Consider the following 20,762-nt stretch of genomic DNA (forward strand, 5'->3'; position numbering starts at 1 on the left):
TTAGCCATTTTTATTTAATCCGTAATAAATAAAATATCTCAACATCACATTTTGACTTATTATTAGTCAAATAACTCGGACTAACTGGTTAGTCAATTTTGGCATCTACATGACAGTATTTTCATACCGTCACATCTCTCAAACGTATCCTATAGGTGTGACTTTTAGGGACCAGTTGATCACCGCCATCTGTATGACAATAACGTCAAACTTATCTAGCAAGCCAACCGTTATTGATAAACGTGGATCAACTGATAATAATACCAAAAGTATGCCCTTTGATCCTTTTAGAGATTTATAAGTCCTTGCACTAACTGTAAAGGACACCAGCCCCAACACTCACATCGGTGTGTTGGTTTCCCGTATAAAGGTCAATGTATTTTATGGCTTTCATCTCTTTGTCTACCTTTTCAATGGTGAATTTGGTGCTCTTTCCTACACCTAAACGCTCCGCGAAGGTATCACTCGATAGGTTGAAGGAAATTTTCTTAAGACGGAAGCTCAGGGAGTGATCTCTCTTGTCGTAGACAAAAGAGCTCAAAAATTCTAGGGTGAGGTTTCGGTAACTTATCTCCGCTAAGTTATATAACCCTTCCATTCCAAGGACCCAAAAATATCATGCACCTCCTCCTCTATTCCCATGGAAACCAAGGCATCTTTTATCACGCATCTAGTGGCATTCATTCTTTGTTGGGTGTAGGCTAGGAAAGCGTTCTTATGGAGTTCACTTTCAAAAGATATTCCCGGGTATCCCGAGAGAGTAAAGGCGGGTGGGGCCTCCGGTTAGGGTTGGGGTTGTTGACGGGTGTTATTGCTGCGGGTGCTCCTTGTACTCCTTGACATGCTACAAATAAAACCACACAACAAGATATGGAATAGGAAAGGTAAGAATTGGAAGCCAACTTTGGATATGAATGAAAATTTCTCTAATTTCTCAAATTGGTAAATGGCAATTTAAATGAAATTCTAACATAGTTCCCTTGTATTTTAACCGACACCTAAATTTTTCTCATTTTACAAATTTTCCGGAAATTGAAATTCTTGTGACATAATATGGCTTAAAACATAACCTTAATCATATGTACTACCCTTATTTATCATCCCATTTTGTTCAAACTCAACTCAACAATGGAATAATACACTAGACTCTTAGCATAATGGTCATTTGTCTTGAAAATCATGAAAATTTTAAGATGGAAAATTCTAACATAAGAGGTTACATGTTATCACAAATCAATTTAAATTATTACACTACGCCAAATCTGACAATCAATAAGGAGCGTATCACAACGGTTTAATGCATTTAATAACGACACTTAGATTACCGTTTTCTAAATATTGGCGGAAACCTAGACCGCGCTAATAGGAATAACAGTTTTCCTCGAAAACTGTAGTTATTGTAATTTGACAATGGCTGCTTAACAAACCATTGTCAAAAACGTTTAACGGTTTCTAAAATCTCGTTATAGAATCACTTTTATCAACAGTTATTAGAAAACCGTGACCAGTTTAAGATATCGGCATTTCAAAAACCGTTACTAAATTAACACCAGCAACGGTTTTTGTTACCCGTTGTTAAGTTATAGCTACGGATTTTTCGTAACCATTATTATTTTCTATTATGAAATAACGGTTTTTCAATTCAACCGTTGTCAGTATTTGATTAGATTTTTCAGTTTGACTACCGCATTCAAAACTTTATCAGAACTTTAATAAATATTCAATTTGACCAATAATATTCAATTTGACCAAAATAATTCTATAAATATTTCTTCATAATGTTTTAGGTCAAATTCTAAATTATCAAACATTTACTCTTTAATTTCTCTCTAAAAAAAAATATGGCTGGTGCATCGGAGCTACAATCACATTCTCGTTACGCATAGCCTTTTACTTGCATTCTCCATAATCTCCCGGTTCATTATGGTGTGAATGAAAAGGGTTTAAACCCTAATTTTGGGTGGTTGATGCAAATGCTTCATGACTCTGGTTTCACCGCGGTTAAAAAAGTGTACCTTGTATCTACAAACAAGCAAGGTTTTTTAGGTTTTGCTTTTATCGTGTTTGACGAAGCCAACCGCCATGATAGTTTTCGTCAGGCAAGAAAATTAGGGGCGAGATTTGTGGGGGAAGATGCGGGGAAAGAGGACTTCTATTTGGATGATAAACAACAAGGCCCTTATCTATGGGTTGCGACCCATCTTGATCATCAACTGCTGACACATTGCAGGAAGCATTACATTCTTGCCATTGTGCCTATGTCATGGGAGAAAGAGGCCATTCCACCTGCACTTCCTGGTGATAATGAAGGGCCGATCTACGACTTGCTCTATACCGAAATTCATGATGAATATCCTAATACTTCATCAGATTCTAATAATTAAGTCTTTAATGTTGGATATTTTCAGTTATTGAAAATATTAAAATTGTGGCCCATTAATTTGGCAGTCAAAATATGGACTCAAACTGCCCTATTTTGTCTCCCCATTTCCTTCAGTTGACCACCACTCTCTCCTCTACATTTGCAACTGATTTTCGATGGCAAAATCAGTATAAATGCAACACAATTTCTGATTAATAAGGTCACCAAACCTACTCTCCCTTAAGAAAATATACACTATCTAAATCAGTGAGAAGGAGGGTTCGGAACCGAAATCAGAAAAGGCACACTAAGCAGACGGGTTTTTACAGCAGCAAAGGTTTATATCGGAAACGGGTTTATTTCTTTTATTTGGGTAAAAGCTAATCAGGAATACCGATAAGCAATGGCTGGAGGTTTAATTCTCGATCTTTATTTATCGCTTCCGCAATTTATATATCGTATATTCATTTAGTAATTGGAATATACATGATTAAGAATTGAATTAAACTTACATTTGGTATCAGAGCGATTATCGCTTCTGCCTTGCTTAATGATTTTCTGGCTTCATCTTCTCTTTTCGTTCATCCGTTTATATTATAATCTGTTCTGCTTGCTTCCGTTCTGCTGTCCTTTGTGGTAGAAATTAAATCTGGAAATCATTACTTGGTTTAACTTTTGTTTAATCCATTTTGGAATCTGGGATATTTGGCTTGAGTTTCACATGATTTGTTTATACGTATTTGTTTTTCCGGCCTGTGTTTCCTTTGTTGTTGTTCCTCTGGATTGAGTGAAAGGTTGAAGGAGTTTTTTTTTTTCAGAGTAACAAACTAACAATGAAAGAGACTTGACTTGATGACTTAATAAAATATTGATAAGGGACAAATAATTGTGTACTTGTGCAGCTGTGTCCCATTTGATTAGTTGTCGCCTTTACGGCTTTACCATGTGGACTTGGGTTTTGATTTTGTTAATACTGAGTACATGATATTTTATTTTTATTTTATTTTTGCACCACTTAGATACGTCTGAGAGTGGACGATTCATGTTTTTTTGGCTTCAGTACAATGTGTGTTCAATTACTTTGGCTAATTAAGTATGCTTTATATTAGAAATTGATCCTACTTAATTTGCTTGAAGTGATGCCGTTAATTTTAGACTTTCGACAGTAGCATTGATTTATGGTTTGTGCTGTTGTTAAGTATCTGACTTCGCTAACTTTATATACATTAAGTTACGTATATAGATTAATGGTTTAAATGTCAAGTGATTTTAAATTTATTAGTTAGGGAGTAGCCACAACATCTCTAATTTATTAAATTTTATTTGAAATCACATGTGGAAACTAGACATTTTATTGTAATTATTATACGTGATGTGATGAGACTTACCCATAGGAATCTTGTTATATCTGTGTGATTAATTAGGATGTTATATTGAATTATGTTTCTTAATATACCCATAGGAGTTGAGAAATTAATATAATTTGATAGTTTCATCATAAAGTTTAATTTTTTATGCATCTAATTTGAGTAGACTTTAGCCCACAGGCAAGTTTATGTCACTAGATTTATATGAGCATAATTTACATTGGTAAGTTGTGAAAAAGTTAAGTCTCAATTTTTTGTTACTAAGCATGTATATTTAAAATTTGCAGCAAGTTTACCTGGAAGTTCCTTTGATATCAAAATAGACGTTCCTGAATTAACTGGTGATAATTTTTAGGTGTGGAAGGAAAGAGTTCTATTGCATTTAGGATTCACGCGTTTCGATTATGCTATACAACACGATGAACCGGCTGAGGTAAAGGAAACTAGCACACCAGATGAAGTAGACCATCATGAAAAGTGGGAGAAATCAAACTATATTTGCACGATGTTCATAAAGACAAAACTGTGTGCTAGTATCCGAGGTTCCGTCGAGCAACATACTAAAGTTCGAGACCTTCTTAAAGCAATAGATGAACAGTTCGAAACTTCTGATAAGGCTTTGGCAAGCACCTTAATTATGAAATTTACTTCTTTGAAGCTCAATGCCACTAAAGGAGTGCGTGATTTCATCATGCGCACGAGGGATATTGCAGCCCAACTTAAGGTATTGGAAGTTACTATGTCTGACTCTTTCCTGGTACATTTCATTTTGTGTTCTCTCCCAGCACAATATCCCCCCTTAAAGATCTCTTACAATACACATAAGGATAAATGGTCTCTTAATGAATTAATGACCATGTGTGTTCAAGAAGAGGGTAGGTTGTTGTTGGAGGAGGGCGAAAAGGTGAGCCTAACTACTAGTACTAATAAAGAATCATCTAGTACTAAGAAGGGTCACCATAAGGATAAGGGAAAGGGTAAGATGTCTGTTGAGCCGACCATTAAGAAGGAGTCTTCATGTTTCTTCTGTAAAAAGAAGGGACATATGAAGAAAGACTGCATAAAGTTCATGGCTTGGCTTAAAAAGAAAGGTAATTTTCATGCGTTTGTTTGTTATGAATCTAATATGGTTAATGTTATTCATAATACTTGGTGGATTGACTCTGGTACCACAATCCATGTTCCGAATACCTTGTAGGGTATGACAAACCTGCGGAAACCAGTGGCAAGTGAAAGCTCTATCTATTCAGAAAACCAGATAGGCTCGAACGTGGAGGCCGTAGGGACATGCAGTTTAGTTTTGAGTAGTGGTTTTGTTTTGGTTTTGGAAAAGACATTTTATGTTCCGAATTTTGCTCGGAATTTAATTTCAGTTTCAAGGCTTGTACCGTTTAGATTTACCTTTAATTTTTCGAATTCTGGTTTCAGTATTTGCAGAAATTCTAAAGTTATTGGTTATGGTATTTTGTCTGATAATTTATATCGTCTTTATTTACAAAATGATACCACTCAAAACACTATGCATGTTAATACCGGTTTAAAAAGAAGTATTATGAATGAGGAGTCCTCTATGTTATGGCACCGGAGATTGGGACACATCTCCATTGAGAGGGTTAAGAGATTGGTAAAGGAAGGGGTACTTGGTACTTTAGACTTTACCGATTTTGATACTTGTGTTAGTTGCATTAAGGGAAAGCAAACTAACAAATCTAAGAAAGGTGCTAAGAGGAGTTCTGACCTATTTGAAATCATACACACGGATATTTGTTGTCCGGACATGAACGCTAATGATCCGAAATACTTTATTACCTTTATTGACGATTATTCACGATATATGTACATCTACTTACTTCGTTCCAAAGATGAAGCTTTTGATGCCTTTAAATTGTTTAAGGCTGAAGTAAAGAAACAATGTGGTAAGCACATTAAAATTATGAGATCAGATAGAGGTGGTGAGTACTATGGTAGATATACCGAGGATGGACAAGCACCTAGTCCTTTTGCTAAATTCCTTCAAGAACATGGGATTGTTGCCCAATACACTATGCCCGGTTCTCCGGAACAGAATGGTGTAGCAGAAAGAAGGAATCGGACATTAATTGAAATGGTGCGTAGTATGAGAAGTAATATTAAACTTCCTTCATTTTTGTGGGTTGATGCAATAAAGACGGCTGCGTATATATTAAATCGGGTTCCTTACAAGGCCATCTCAAAGACGCCTTTTGAGTTATTCAAAGGTTGGAAACTGAGTTTGCAACATATACGCGTTTGGGGATGTCCGTCTGAGGTGAGAGTTTACAACCCACAAGAAAAGAAACTAGACCCAAGGACTATTAGTGGGCATTTCATTGGATATGCCAAAAAGTCCAAAGGCTATAGGTTCTATTATCCGTCTCATAGTACCAGGATTGTGGAATCTAGAAATGCAAAATTTCTAGAGAATGACTTAATCAGTGGGAGTACTATAGAAGTTGAACCTGAAAAGGATCAACATGAAGCTTCACCCTCTGTTTTAAGTGACAGGTTGGTTATTGTTCATGGACCTGAAGATCAACCGCAAGTTCAACAACCAAATACAGAAATTCCACAAAATGTCGATCAAAATAGGGTGGATCATAATGAGGAAGAAGTTCACCGTGAGGTTGAACAAATTCCATTAAGAAGATCTATTCGAGAAAGGAGACCGGCTATTCCTGACGACTATGAAGTATATCTACAAGAATCGGATTGCAATGTTGGAGCTGATAATGATCCTATGTCATTTTCACAAGCCATAAGTTCTACAGATTCAAACTTATGGATGGATGCTATGAAAGATGAGATGAACTCTATGGCGGCTAATCGAGTTTGGGATCTCGTCGAGTTGCCTGATGGTGTAAAAACCATCGGATGTAAGTGGGTCTTTAAGATTAAAAGAGACTCACTTGGCAACATCGAGAGACATAAGGCAAGACTCGTTGCTAAAGGGTTCACTCAAAGAGAAGGGATCGACTATAAGGAGACATTTTCTCCTATATCAAAGAAAGATTCTCTTCGAGCTGTCATGGCATTAATAGCTCATTTTGATTTCGAGCTACATCAAATGGATGTGAAAACGGCATTTCTCAATGGCAAATTAGAGGAAGAGGTTTACATGAAACAACCTGAAGGATTCTCCTCTAAAGATGGTGAGCATTTGGTTTGTAAGCTAAATAAATCCATATACGGTTTGAAACAAGCCTCCCGCCAATGGTATAAGAAGTTCCATGAAGTAATTTCTTCATTCGGTTTTGAAGAAAATATCATGGACCAATGCATATACCTTAAGGTCAGTGGGAGTAAGATTTGTTTCCTTGTATTATACGTAGATGACATTTTGCTAGCAACCAATGATAAGGGGTTACTATATGAGGTGAAACAATTTCTTTCAAATAACTTTGATATGAAAGATATGGGTGAGGCATCTTATGTCATTGGCATTAAGATCCATAGAGATAGATCCCGTGGCATTTTAGGCTTATCTCAGGAGGCCTATATCAACAAAGTGCTTGAAAGGTTCAGAATGAAAGATTGTTCACCAAGTATAGCACCTATTGTGAAAGGTGACCGATTCAGTTTAGACCAGTGTCCCAGGAACGATTTAGAAAGGGAACAAATGAAAAATATTCCATATGCTTCAGCTGTTGGTAGTATTATGTATGCTCAAGTCTGTACCAGACCTGACATTGCATATGCTGTTGGAGTATTAGGCAGATATCAGAGTAACCCAGGCACTGATCACTGGAAGGCTGCAAAGAAAGTGTTGAGGTACCTTCAGGGTACCAAAGATTACATGCTTATGTATAGACGGACTGATAGTCTTGAAGTGGTGGGGTACTCCGACTCAGACTTTGCTGGCTGCATTGATTCACGAAAATCCACATCAGGATATGTGTTTATGCTAGCTGATGGAGTTGTATCTTGGAGGAGTACTAAGCAGACATTGACAGCCACTTCTACTATGGAGGCCGAGTTCGTTTCTTGTTTTGAGGCTACCTCACATGGTGTATGGCTGAAAGGTTTCATATCTGGGCTAAGAGTCGTTGACTCTATTAGTCGGCCAATTCGAATGTATTGTGATAATTCAGCTGCGGTATTTATGGCTAAGAATAATAGAAGTGGAAGTCGAAGTAAACACATCGACATTAAGTATTTGGCCATGAAAGAGCGTGTTCAGGAAAAGAAAGTGATCATAGAACATATTAGCACTGAATTAATGATTGCTGATCCCTTGACTAAAGGCATGTCACCTAAAGGTTTCAAGGGTCATGTAGTGAATATGGGACTTGGTTCCATAATGTGATACATTTATTTATTGTATTGAAATTTTTCATTTACTTGGATATTTTCTCATTTCGGATTATGTACGTACATACTTTGGTTATTTATTTTTTATTGAGAAATATTATTATGTTTTGACCTAGAGTAAACATATGGTTTATTCATTAAGTTAAGTGTGAGTGGTGAGAGACTAAGTGTATCGTAATACATGGAAGATTAATTCTCGCTCTAGAGAATTCGTCGCTATGATTCGTACATAAAGTTTCTCTTGCGTAAATGGGCCAAGTGGGAGAATGTTGGATATTTTCAGTTATTGAAAATATTAAAATTGTGGCCCATTAATTTGGCAGTCAAAATATGGACTCAAACTGCCCTATTTTGTCTCCCCATTTCCATCAGTTGACCACCACTCTCTCCTCTACATTTGCAACTGATTTTTGATGGCAAAATCAGTATAAATGCAACACAATTTCTGATTAATAAGGTCACCAAACCTACTCTCCCTTAAGAAAATATACACAATCTAAATCAGTGAGAAGGAGGGTTCGGAACCGAAATCAGAAAAGGCACACTAAGCAGACGAGTTTTTACAGCAGCAAAGGTTTATATCGGAAACGGGTTTATTTCTTTTATTTAGGTAAAAGCTGATCAGGAATACCGATAAGCAATGGCTGGAGGTTTAATTCTCGATCTTTATTTATCGCTTCCGCAATTTATATATCGTATATTCATTTAGTAATTGGAATATACATGATTAAGAATTGAATTAAACTTACATTTAATTATTATCTGGCAATGTAAGTTGTATTTGGATTATGGCGGTGATTTGAATTAAAGTTTAATTATTTATGTTTTTTGTTACATTTTTTGTTACCCCATCCTCTGGAATTCAGAGACAATATCACCAGAAAAATATCTAACTTTTATTATAATGACTTAGGTTTTAGGACTACATTAAAATATCAAGCTAAAGATATTTATCGCGTAAAACAAGCGTTGTCAAACGTGAAAAAGAAAATGTGTAGTGTGGAGTTGAATCGAGGGAGTATGTTTTTGTTACTTCATCCTCTGGAATTCAGAGACAATATCACCATATATGTCTCTTTCACCTTTATCCCAATTCACACAGTCGTTTTCCCATTCCAACGGCACTGTCCCCTGCTCGGCAATGCGACCTTGGCAGTGCAGAATCGGAAGTAGTAGGAGACGGTCAGATTCATTCGCAACCCATAAATATGGGCCTACCCGCTGATCATCGTGATCAAACCAGAGTCTCAAAGAGTCATTGTTATAGAATGCCCGCTCAAGTTTGCGAGCCTCACGAAAGCATTCCCGCTGCTCACCCCCGCCAAACTCGATGAGGACGCACCGCCCGAAGCCATCATATGCATCATTGTCCGGGTAGATAATTTGAACCAAATTCAATCCGGCTAACCGAATCAAACCTATTAACCAGTCAAGGCTATACGAGAGTATAGCCTTTCCATGCCCGTCCTCTGTATACGGAAGATTGTGAATGATGCACGTAAAGGGTTTAGCGTACATAAATCTACATGGGGGTCCTGCGAGAGGTTCATATGATGCTTCATCATCATCATCATCATCAGAGGATGAATAATATGAACCACTATAGGTTGATGAACTTGACGACATAATCGATGTGGAAAATTAATAAAGGACTTAACAAGTTAAGAATTGGAAAGTGCAAACGGTACAAGTTAAGATTGTGAAAATTATAATTCTACTTATAATGAGTTTGGGTTGTATTGGAAACGGTATAATAAGATAGTAAGAATTGGAACCGGTATAATAATAAGATAAGAATTGGAAACTTAACAAGTTAAGAATTGGAAAGTGGAAATAGTACAAGTTAAATATGAATCAGTCAACTCTACCGTGTTAAACATATAAGCTTACATCGACTATCCAAAAAACCATTGTCCAATGAGTAAGAACACAAAGGTTATCAAAAAACTGTTGTCCAATTAAAAAAAAACAAAACGGTTATCAAAAACCCGGGTCCAATGACTAAAAATACAACGGTATTGACTTGACTAATGCATGCCTTGTAATTTTTACTTTTTCTGATTCAAAGTTGCAGTATTGCGTGTTTGACCATATGTATAACACAAAATGATAACGGTTCTTTGTTAAGCCGTTATCGTATTACATATATCAACAACGGTTGGACAGAACCCATTTTAAAAAAAATTGTTTAATTATTTGTGATTATCTAGTGTTTGTGATTTGACTAATGCATGCCCTGTAATTTTTACTTTTTCTGATTCAAAGTTGCAGTATTGATTGTTTGACCGTATGTATAACACAAAATGATAACGGTTCGTTCTTTGTTAAGCCGTTATCATATTTCATATATCAACAACGGTTATTGTAAATCCGTTGTCATATTACACCAATAAACAACGGTTTTTCTTATAACCGTTGTAAATACAGATCCACTGTGAAAACTGAAAAGTTTGTTGTTTTACCAATGCATGCCCTATTATTATTGGTTGTTTGACCATTATTCACCTCATGCATGCATGCACAATTAATACAAGTTTGAATGTAACGTATGGATGAAATTAATCTAATTAATTATAACTTTATTATACTATAAATAGCATCACATTTGCAGTAACAATACGAATCACTTTATTATTACTAACCTTTCTACTTCAATTTTTAAATAATATACATATACATACATATCATAATTAAAAGAATGTCGTCGTCTTCATCATTCGCAGTCACACCTCCTCAGCAATCGGTAACCCGCTATATCAACCCGATTACGTGCATAATTCACAATCTCCCAGTCATACGCGATTGAAGAGTCTATCAAGGTCGAAATACTCGAGGGGGGGGGGGGGGGGTTTGAATTGAGTATTTAAAAAACTTATGCACACTTTTTATTTTATATCAATGTAATTAATTACTTAAAGTTTATTGATTAAACTTTAACTAATTAACTAAGTGATTATGAACGTAATGAAATGAACAACAAAGAAAATTGCAAAGACACGCGATTTTTGAAGTGGTTCAGCTTCACACGTCGAAGCCTACGTCCACTATTCTCGATTAATAATTTAAGTACCTTTCTCCGGATTACAAAATTATCAACCCACTCGTATAACTAACTCTAGTTATAACTCAATTTTGAATATCCCTAGATATTCGGTTTTGACTATCTTAAGTTACTAAGAAAGCACTTGATTGTTCTTCTAGATGTTCACACAATTGAACAAGTAAGAAACAATATGAAGTACTATTATCTTATAACGCAACCTTAAGAATAATACGCAATTTGAAGAGCACGACTTTACGTAAAGATTTTCAAATCCAAAACAAAAATACTCGATTAAAATTAAACTCAAATTGTTTGCAAGGGATTTTTAATATTTCAAAATCTAGCTTACATTGATGAATATCATGAGTATATATAGCAGAGGAGAGACACTAGAGTTTTGGTCGAAACCCTAGAGGTGCCGTGAGGCAGGGAAAATTGTTCCATAAGAAACAAATCTTATCTCTTCTTAATTAAATCTACTAAAAATTTTGATTAAGTAAATAAAGTAAATCTAATATATTTGATAAGATATAAAATATCTTATGGCAATATATTATGGATTTGACCTATAGAATTTACTTGCATAGGGGGTAAGTTCGGCCTCCACACGGCTCATAAGCCTTCCTTGGCCGAAATCCTGGGTCAAAATATGAAGGGATAAATTAGGGTTAGGTTTAGATAATTTAGAAAACCCTAGGTAGCATGACGACTCATAAGTCGTTTTACTAACCAATAGGATAACGTAAATTATATACTCTAAAAAACCGTATTTCACCTCTAACATATACACACATGATCTCGAAAGATATTTGAAGAATTTTACTTTTGAAAAATTATTTTAAAACTATTAAAATCGTGCATTCAAATGCAGCCCAAAGTTATAGTAGAAATAGCTATAACTTTAAGTTTGGTAAGTAAAGTTATAGGTGAAATAACTATAACTTTACCTTCTCAATATTACTTCTTAAGATACCGTTATTAGATGAAGTCCTATACTAGCTAATCTTCCTGGAGATCTTCAGTGATAGGATCTTCTTTATATCTTGATCATAAGCTCTTCATCTTGAGCTTGTTGTAGACTGGATCGAGCCTCTTGCTTGAGTGATCATCATACTTGAAACTTGTTACAGTTACTATGACGCTTTAAGAATCTTCAATGTTATAGCTCAAGTTGCTATAACATTACTTGAACGATTCTTCACAAATCTTCAATGTTATAGCCAAGGTTGCTATACCATTACTTGCTTAAATTGTAAACTTTAATCAATCTATTAAAGACTAACAAACGATTACGAGCAAGAGTATATATAATAAAAGCACACACTTGTCATTATCAAAACTAATCATATATCTGTATGGTCCAACAAATTCCCTCTTTTTGATGATGACAAGTCTCTTACGATTTGTGACTAAGTGTAAGTGCTCCCTCAACATAATACTATAAAAGTCATAGTCAGTTGAACGCAAGAACAATCCACTTATATACAAAGTATAGCATCTAAGGACCTTAAGAGATTAAAGGTTCTAACAAGGAGCAAGCTTAGGCAAATACTTAAGTCACGATCATTTTCTTCCCCCTCTTGACATCATCGAAAAGACGAGAAAAGACATGAAACAACTAGAATAATATAGATTGAGACACGTATTAATCATGCAAAGAGAGATTATAAAACAAGAAAGTAATCTACGATAAGCATGCAAAATATAAAATATGTCTACTACAAACCATGGAGTCTAATTGCAAAGGGCCGAATAGATAGCAAGTTTAATGCCTAATGGGCCGAATATAGTGTAAAGCCAAAATGGGCCGAATTAGACAACATAATCCAAAATATAAAGTCTAATGACAAAAGGCAAAGCAAATTAAGGATAGCAACGGTTTAGGGCATGAGGTGGTTAACTCGATGAGGATTGACATAATCGGGACGAGTTCGGAACTCGAGTGAAGAAAGACGATCAAGGCATGAACTCACGTGCGCAGACTGAGCTGTAAGACAACGATCAAAGTTAAGCACTTTCATTGACAAAGCTTTTGTTGCCTCGAAGATCAAACCCATTTCCTCCCTCATAGCCCCACCCGACATCATTATCGCACCTTCTTAACTACATAAGTTTGCCAACGATGTGGATTGACGAATGGCCTCATACATATATGAATCAGCAACCCTTTCGATAACCAAGAGACGTGCTTCAAACTCGTTTAAATGAGCTAGCACCTCATCAACACCACAGCCCAAATCCCAAGGAGCCACAACCGATTCTATATCCGCACCCGAGACCAATTTTTCCAAAAATCGAGTTTGATTTCCCATGACCGCACCTATATTTTCCATAAACAAATCCAATTTCTTTTGCAAAGCAACAACCGAATCATTCGGTTTTTCCTTAACACCACCTTTCGGTGTAAAAACCAACTCGGGTCCAACCGCCATAATACCCATTAAACCAAGATATTTATCACCCATTGAATCCATGGCCTTAACACCATAGCTACCCGGATTGACCACCCTTTTAATTTCCAAAAGATGGGATATCCACATCCCATACGGTAAATCAAAAGTGGTCAAGAATTTTTCACCGGTCACCGACAAACTAACTTGAATAATCTTATAAAAAACAAGTAAAGGAAGGCTTACTTTTTCCTTCGAGCCATGAATAAAGAAGAATTAATTTGTAGCTTGATACCTTGTCGCGGCCATTTTTCCTTGGTATGATGGTGTTCCACAAATAATTGAGAAAGAACTTAAACTTTGGAGGAAACAATCCGGCTAAGACATTGCTATGAAATGTAGCACCGACATCAAAATAGTGTTTGATGATCATCTTCTTTTCATCCATGACATTGCGCTATTCTTGACTCGGATTGATTTCTAAACCATTTCGTGGAACCGAGAAAGCCGAGCAGAAATCCTCGATCGAGATTTCAACCTCATGACCACTCATCATTGCCTGCAAGACCCCATTGTTTGCCGAAATAGAGGCAAAGAATTGAATGACTTCGATTGGATAAACCGGACCCGAAAACTTACTTATGCTCTCCTATTCTTGAAATTTCAAGAAATCACAAAAAAACTTGAGAGCATTAATTTTCGTGTACCAAGAAGAAGGATAAAATCGACCTCCATGTATAGGATAACGGAGAGTGCAATTAATCCGAGTTCTATCATCATTGGTAAGACGGACTTTATCCTACCCGGCAAGAGTAGCATGTTCCAAAGCTTACCGAAACAGAGTACGCTGAAACCCATCACGCACAACAACCTCACTGACCTCATCTTCGACTACACCTTCCTCAAGAACAATCCCTTTCGTCTTTGTGAGCTTCCGTCTCTTCCCACTTATGTCAATATCCGCACGGTTAAGGTTTGGATTGGGCAAAGTGTGGTTTGATGATGGTGAGGCAGTGGTTTGAGATTGATTAGAGGGATTGCATGGTGTTTTCGGAGTCTTGGACTTAGTGACAGACCGAGTTGAGTGAAACCGGGGTTTTGGGTTTAGGAGACATGATGATGATGATGAAGGTTGAGTGTTGGTAAAATTTTGGTAAAATTTTGGGTTTAGGGATTGATGCTGATGATAGGCGGTGAAAAGGGAGGAGTATTTATGGTGATGGTAATTGTGTGGTTGGGTAGGATTAGGAAAGTGGAGTAGGGTGGCGTGTAGAGGTAGGTAAAGAAAGATTTTGATATATTTTTTTTTCTTTTTTTCGTTTAATTATAAAATATTAGGAAACATTGTGAGGGTAAATCTTTTGGCAAATATGATATAATAAAATTAGGCAAAGGATAAAATTTCGGTAAAAGGGATATGAAAGAATAATTTGTTACCGAAATTATGGTTCGTAATAATACACAAAATATACATAACTAGCAAACGGAATATTCTCGTAATATAATATAACATTTAACACAAATAAACTTGCAACAAAGAATACGGACACAGTCATACAATCACGTCAAATCTAGTCAGTCATACGGAAAATAAAATATTTGTGACAAGTTTAGTTGCCACCAATTAAACCAATTTCCAACCGTAAAATCTCAAAACGTTCTCTAGCCAATGCTTTGGTAAAAATGTCAGCCCATTGTTTTCCTGTACTACAAAATTCCAGTTTTATGTTGCCCTTATCTACATGGTCACGTAGAAAATGGTGTCTAATGTCTATATGCTTAGTACGTGAGTGTTGTGCAGGGTTCTTAGATATAATTATAGCACTCGTATTATCACATAAAATAGGAATACACCCAACATTAACACCGTAATCACATAATTGTTGCTTAAGCCATAACAGTTGAGAACATACCGACCCAGCGACAATATATTCGGCTTCAGCTGTAGATAACGCAACGGAATTTTGCTTCTTTGACCCCCATGTAATAATACGCGGGCCAACAAACGTAGCTATGCCGGAAGTACTTTTTCTGTCAAGTGAACAACCTGCATAATCTGCATCTGAATACCCTATGAGATCGAAATTACACTCAAGAGGATACCATAGATATAACTTTGATGTACCAATTAAATACTTCAAGATTCTCTAACTGCAATCATATGAGATTCTTTAGGGCAAGATTGAAATTGAGCACATACGCATACACTAAACATTATATCAGGACGACTTGCAGTTAGATAAAGAAGTGAGCCAATCATACCTCGATAAGTTGTCTCATCGATAGACTTACCATCTTCATCCTTAGTCAACTTCTTATCTGTAACCATAGGAGTTGACTTAGAATTAGAATTTTTCATACCGAATTTCTGGATTAGCTCCTTGATGTATTTCTGTTGGTGTATCATAATTCCTTCAGTAGTTTGTTGAATTTGAAGTCCAAGGAAGAACTTGAGTTATCCCATCATGCTCATCTCGAATTCAGAGGTCATCAATTCTTAAAAATACTTACATAAACGATTATTAGTTGAACCAAAAATAATATTGTCAACATAAATTTGTACAACTAATAGATCGGAATTTTCAGTTTTCAAGAATAGGGTTTGTCGACAGATCCTCTTTTAAAACCGCTTTCAAGAACATATTTTGACAATCTGTGGTACCAAGACCTGGGAGCTTGTTTCAAACCATACAAAGCCTTATCCAATTTGAAAACATGGTTTTGAAACTTGCTATCGAGAAATCCTGGAGGTTGCTCAACAAAACCTCTTCATTCAAATAACCGTTAAGAAATGTTGTCTTAACGTCCATTTGATACAGTTTAATTCCTTTGTGAGCTGCTAAAGCTATTAATAGTCTAATAGCCTTAAGTCTGGCTACGGGAGCAAAGGTTTCATCATAGTCAATTCCTTCTTGTTGATTATACCCTTGTACAACCAATCTGGCTTTATTTCGTACAATAACTCCCGTATTATCCAACTTGTTTCAGAACACACATCTGGTGCCAATAACAGTTCGGTCTTTAGGTCTCGGAACCAAATGCCAAACTTTGTTCCGTTCGAACTGTTGTAGCTCTTCTTGCATAGCAACGATCCAATCTGGTTCTGCAAGTGCTTCTTTGATATTAGTTGGCTCAATGGTTGAGAGGAAGGAGTAAAATGAGCAAAAATTGTTAAGCTTTCTACGAGTTTCAACTCCTTCATTTAAACTCCCTAGGATGGTTTCCATTGGATGAGAATCCTTATATCTCCATTTCTTAGAAACAGGAGGCACATCGTCATCTGAACTTGTCTCGCCTTCTTCGAATGATTGTGGTTCAAGCCTTGTTCCCCCTGAATCCAATCCTGGGGTTATAACAGAATCAGGTATAACTCTGGATCTTGTTCTTTGATTTGGATTTAATGTTATAGCATCATCAGCTATAACATCAGTTTCCAATTGCTTGGATTGAGCACATGTTATAGTATCATCAACTATATTCTCAGTTCTCTTTCCTTTATCATTCGAAGAGCTTCCTTGTTCATCATTTGTGCCCTCAATTTCTTTATCTTCTTCATCCAATTCTGGAAGATCATCCCTAGATAGTCGAAAATCAGGTTCGTTCAAATCTTCTTCCTCATCCTGTTCAACTTTATCAAACACATTATTCTCATCAAAAATATCATGAACACTTTCTTCGATGCATAAGGTTCTGTTATTGAAAACCTTATATGCTTTGCTATGATTAGAATAGCCGACAAATACAGCTTCGTCACTTCTGGGATCGAATTTGCTTATTCTATTTTTACCATTATTATGGACAAAACATTTACTCCCGAAGCAACGTAGATGTGATATGTTCGGTTTACGTCCCCTAAGAAGCTCATAAGGCGTCTTCTTGAGAATAAGTCTAATCAAAGCTCGATTATGAACATAGCATGTAGTACTAATAGCTTCAGCCCAAAAATTACAAGGTAGACCATTACATAACAACATAGTGCGTGCCATATCCTCCAATGTTCTGTTCATACGCTCAACAACACCGTTTTGCTGTGGGGTTCGTGGTGCTGAGAAGTATGCCCAACACCATTCTCCCTACAATATTCTATAAAAGCATGGTTATCAAATTCAGTGCCATGATCCGTACGAATAGAAACTAATTTAGATTTATATTTATTTTGGGCAAGCTTCATTAGAACTGCAAACTCTTCGAAAGTTTCATCTTTTGAATTGAGAAATATTGGCCAAACATATCTAGAGTAATCATCGACCAGAACGAAGACATACCTGGATCCGCCTCTACTTCTTACCTTCATTGGGCCACATAGATCCATATGCACGAGTTCTAGTGGTTCATTGGTGCTTACCATTCTCTTAGGTTTAAACGATGATCGCACATGTTTGCAACGAGCACACGATTCACATAAAGTTTCTTGATCAAATTTGATTGAGGGAAGTCCTTCAACCAAATCCCATCTCTTTAATTTATTCAAAGTTGTTGAACTAATGTGAGCAAACCTTTTGTGCCAAAGACATGGATCATCTGTTGTTACTTTCATGCATGTGAACGAGTTAGTAGGAATATTATTTAGATCAATCATATAAACGTTCCTTCTACGGTGTCCTTCAAGCACAACACTACTTGTTCCTTCAATTATTATTCGACATGAATCGGAGTTAAAAACAACTTTATTTCCTTTGTCACATAATTAAGAGATACTCAGTAAATTGTGCTTGAGATCACTAACAAGATAAACATCACTAATAGCATAAGAAGAATATATTCCAACTTTACCAACACTGATAACCTTACCCTTCTTATTGTCACCAAATGTAGCCTTACCTCCATCGAAGGGTTCAAGTGAAAGAAATAAATTTACATCTCCAGTCATGTGCCTTGAACATCCACTATCAAGGTACCATAGGTTATTTTCTTTCACCACAACCTGTAAAAAGATTAGATACAGTTTTTAGGTACCCAAGCTAAGTTGGGTCCTTTGACGTTAGTCACTGTAAAAACTAAATCCTTTCTAACCCAAACTTGTTTAATAACTTTACGTTTTGGAAGCGAATGGGTTTTTCTGGTAACCGTCTTTGGTTGTGTTTTGGGTTTCTTATGACGTGGTCTTTCAGGTTGTTTTGGGGGAGCTTTATTTTTGAAGGGCTCTTTAGGTTTAGGTGTTTGTTTTGATTGATTATTGTTGCGTTCTTCACTTGTACTAGGTTCAGATGGGGAAAAGTCATTATCCTCTAACACAGTGTCAGTCGCTTTAACAAAGTTGAGTCCTTTTCTTAAATCTTTAACGTATTTGACACAGTTTTCTTGGATATGACCCGTGTGACCACAGTAATTGTAAATCAAATATTCTGGTCGATTGACATACTTTCTGTTAGGCCTGGAAATCCGCAGACCTTCCTGATCAGTATCTTACCTGAACCTGAGTACCAGGCTGTCAGGGTGTCAGGCTATCAGGGCATATGAAGATAGGCGCCAGGCCATGGAGAGGACAACGGTCAAAATATCAGGACGATATTAGACCATATACGCGTATAATGAAGGAATTATATACGCAGCATTAAGTGTGAAGATTACGCAGTAAATGCAGCAATTAAGGGAGAAATAATTAGCAATTATTACTGGAAATTATGGAGAATATTCTGCCTTTAATGCCGGATCAAGCAGCCGTTCAGGGAAGGAGACTATATAAGGAACACTTTGAAGATTTTAGAAGATATATTATTCATACGCAAGAAGAAGCATATACAATAGTTAGAGAAATACCAAGATTGTTATAACCATATAATTATTCTCCCAAATAAGCATATTGAAATCCTCTCCTGGCTTGGTGCCCGTGGTTTTTTTCCCATTCAAGGGTTTTCCACGTACAAAATTACTTGTCTTTTTATTATTGTTGTTATTTCATTTAAAGCCTATTATTGTACCCTGACGACCTGACCAACAGAATACCTAGAGCTAGTTAACCTTACACAACTCTACCCCGATCTGATTTCGCCTTGCGCAAAATCCACACAAAACAATTGGCGCCCACCGTGGGGCATCTAGCTCTTTAAATCCTTTTTTCTTATCTTACAAAAACTCAAAAACCTACAAAAATGGCCCAACCCACCGTTGAAGAACAATTGAATGCAACTCTCCAAAAAATCGCTGAGTTGGAAAGCCTGAAAGAAAAAGTGGTCCAAACTGAAGCAGAAATCCTGCAATTGAAAGAATCTGAGTCAGCCCTGAAGCAAAAATTGGAAAAAACCCAAGGGGCAGGCTCTAGATTCCAACCAGGAACCCCATTTTCATCAATCATTAAAAACATTGACTTTTCCAGTTTTGGGAGCCCAAGTATCCCTAAAGCCATTAACGTAGATGGTGATGATGAACCAAAAGATGATGATAAAGAGAAACCTGACGAATCTGCAGCAGCCATCATGATGGCAGTAGTTCAGGAGATCAAGAAACTCAACGAAAAATTCGATAAGATACCAGGAGTACCTGCCAGCATGGAAGAAGCTGCCCCTGACAGCTATGCTGATTCGCCTTTCATAGACGAAATAACAAAAGAAGACCTACCAAAAAATTTCACAATTCCATCCATGAGAGTCTATGATGGAACCATGGATCCACAAAATCACGTGGCTCTTTACAAGCAGAAAATGCTGGCTGCATCTATTCCCAGCGAGTTCAGACAAGTTTGCATGTGCAAGGGATTTGGAACGACCCTGACTGGCCCTGCCCTGCAATGGTACATCAACCTGCCAACTGGCAGCATCCATTCCTTTGCCAACCTGATTAATAGTTTCAACCAGCAGTTTGCAAGTAGCAGGGAGTTGGAGAAACGATCCAGTGACCTTTACCGAGTTACACAGAAGCCTGATGAAACTCTCAGGACATTCCTTGTAAGATTCAACAAAGAGAAAGTGTCTATACCCAGGTGTGACGTTAGAACAGCAGTGGAGGCATTCAGACAGGGGTTACTACCATACAGTGACCTATACAGCGAACTCACTAAGTATCCCTGCCACACCTTCGAAGATGTTCAGGCCAAGACTCTTGCTTTCATCAGGCTAGAAGAAGATAAAAGCTACAAACTTGGATCACCCAGTAGATCAAAGGACCATGAAAGAAGCAATAGGAAAAGCAACAGAGGGAAAAATTATAGACCTACCCCATATTCCAGGCCAGACCAGTCAGAAGTTAACCTGGCCCATGAGTATCAAGGTAAGGTTAAAGTTTATCCACCTATCTCCGAACATAACTTCGGTGTTGATATTGCAGATTAATCGGAG

At 36.8% G+C, this 20,762-nt stretch overlaps 1 long non-coding RNA gene across 1 annotated transcript; it reads left to right on the plus strand.

The window, feature by feature from the left end:
• Window positions 1-2,503: 2,503 nt before the first annotated feature.
• Window positions 2,504-5,159, plus strand: LOC141602631 (uncharacterized). Its single transcript, XR_012524572.1, has 2 exons — window positions 2,504-4,820; window positions 4,928-5,159. It is a non-coding gene; the product is annotated as an uncharacterized LOC141602631 (long non-coding RNA).
• Window positions 5,160-20,762: the final 15,603 nt, after the last annotated feature.

Source organism: Silene latifolia, chromosome 9 (assembly GCF_048544455.1).
Source record: "Silene latifolia isolate original U9 population chromosome 9, ASM4854445v1, whole genome shotgun sequence".
In the NCBI taxonomy this organism is placed as follows: domain Eukaryota; kingdom Viridiplantae; phylum Streptophyta; class Magnoliopsida; order Caryophyllales; family Caryophyllaceae; genus Silene; species Silene latifolia.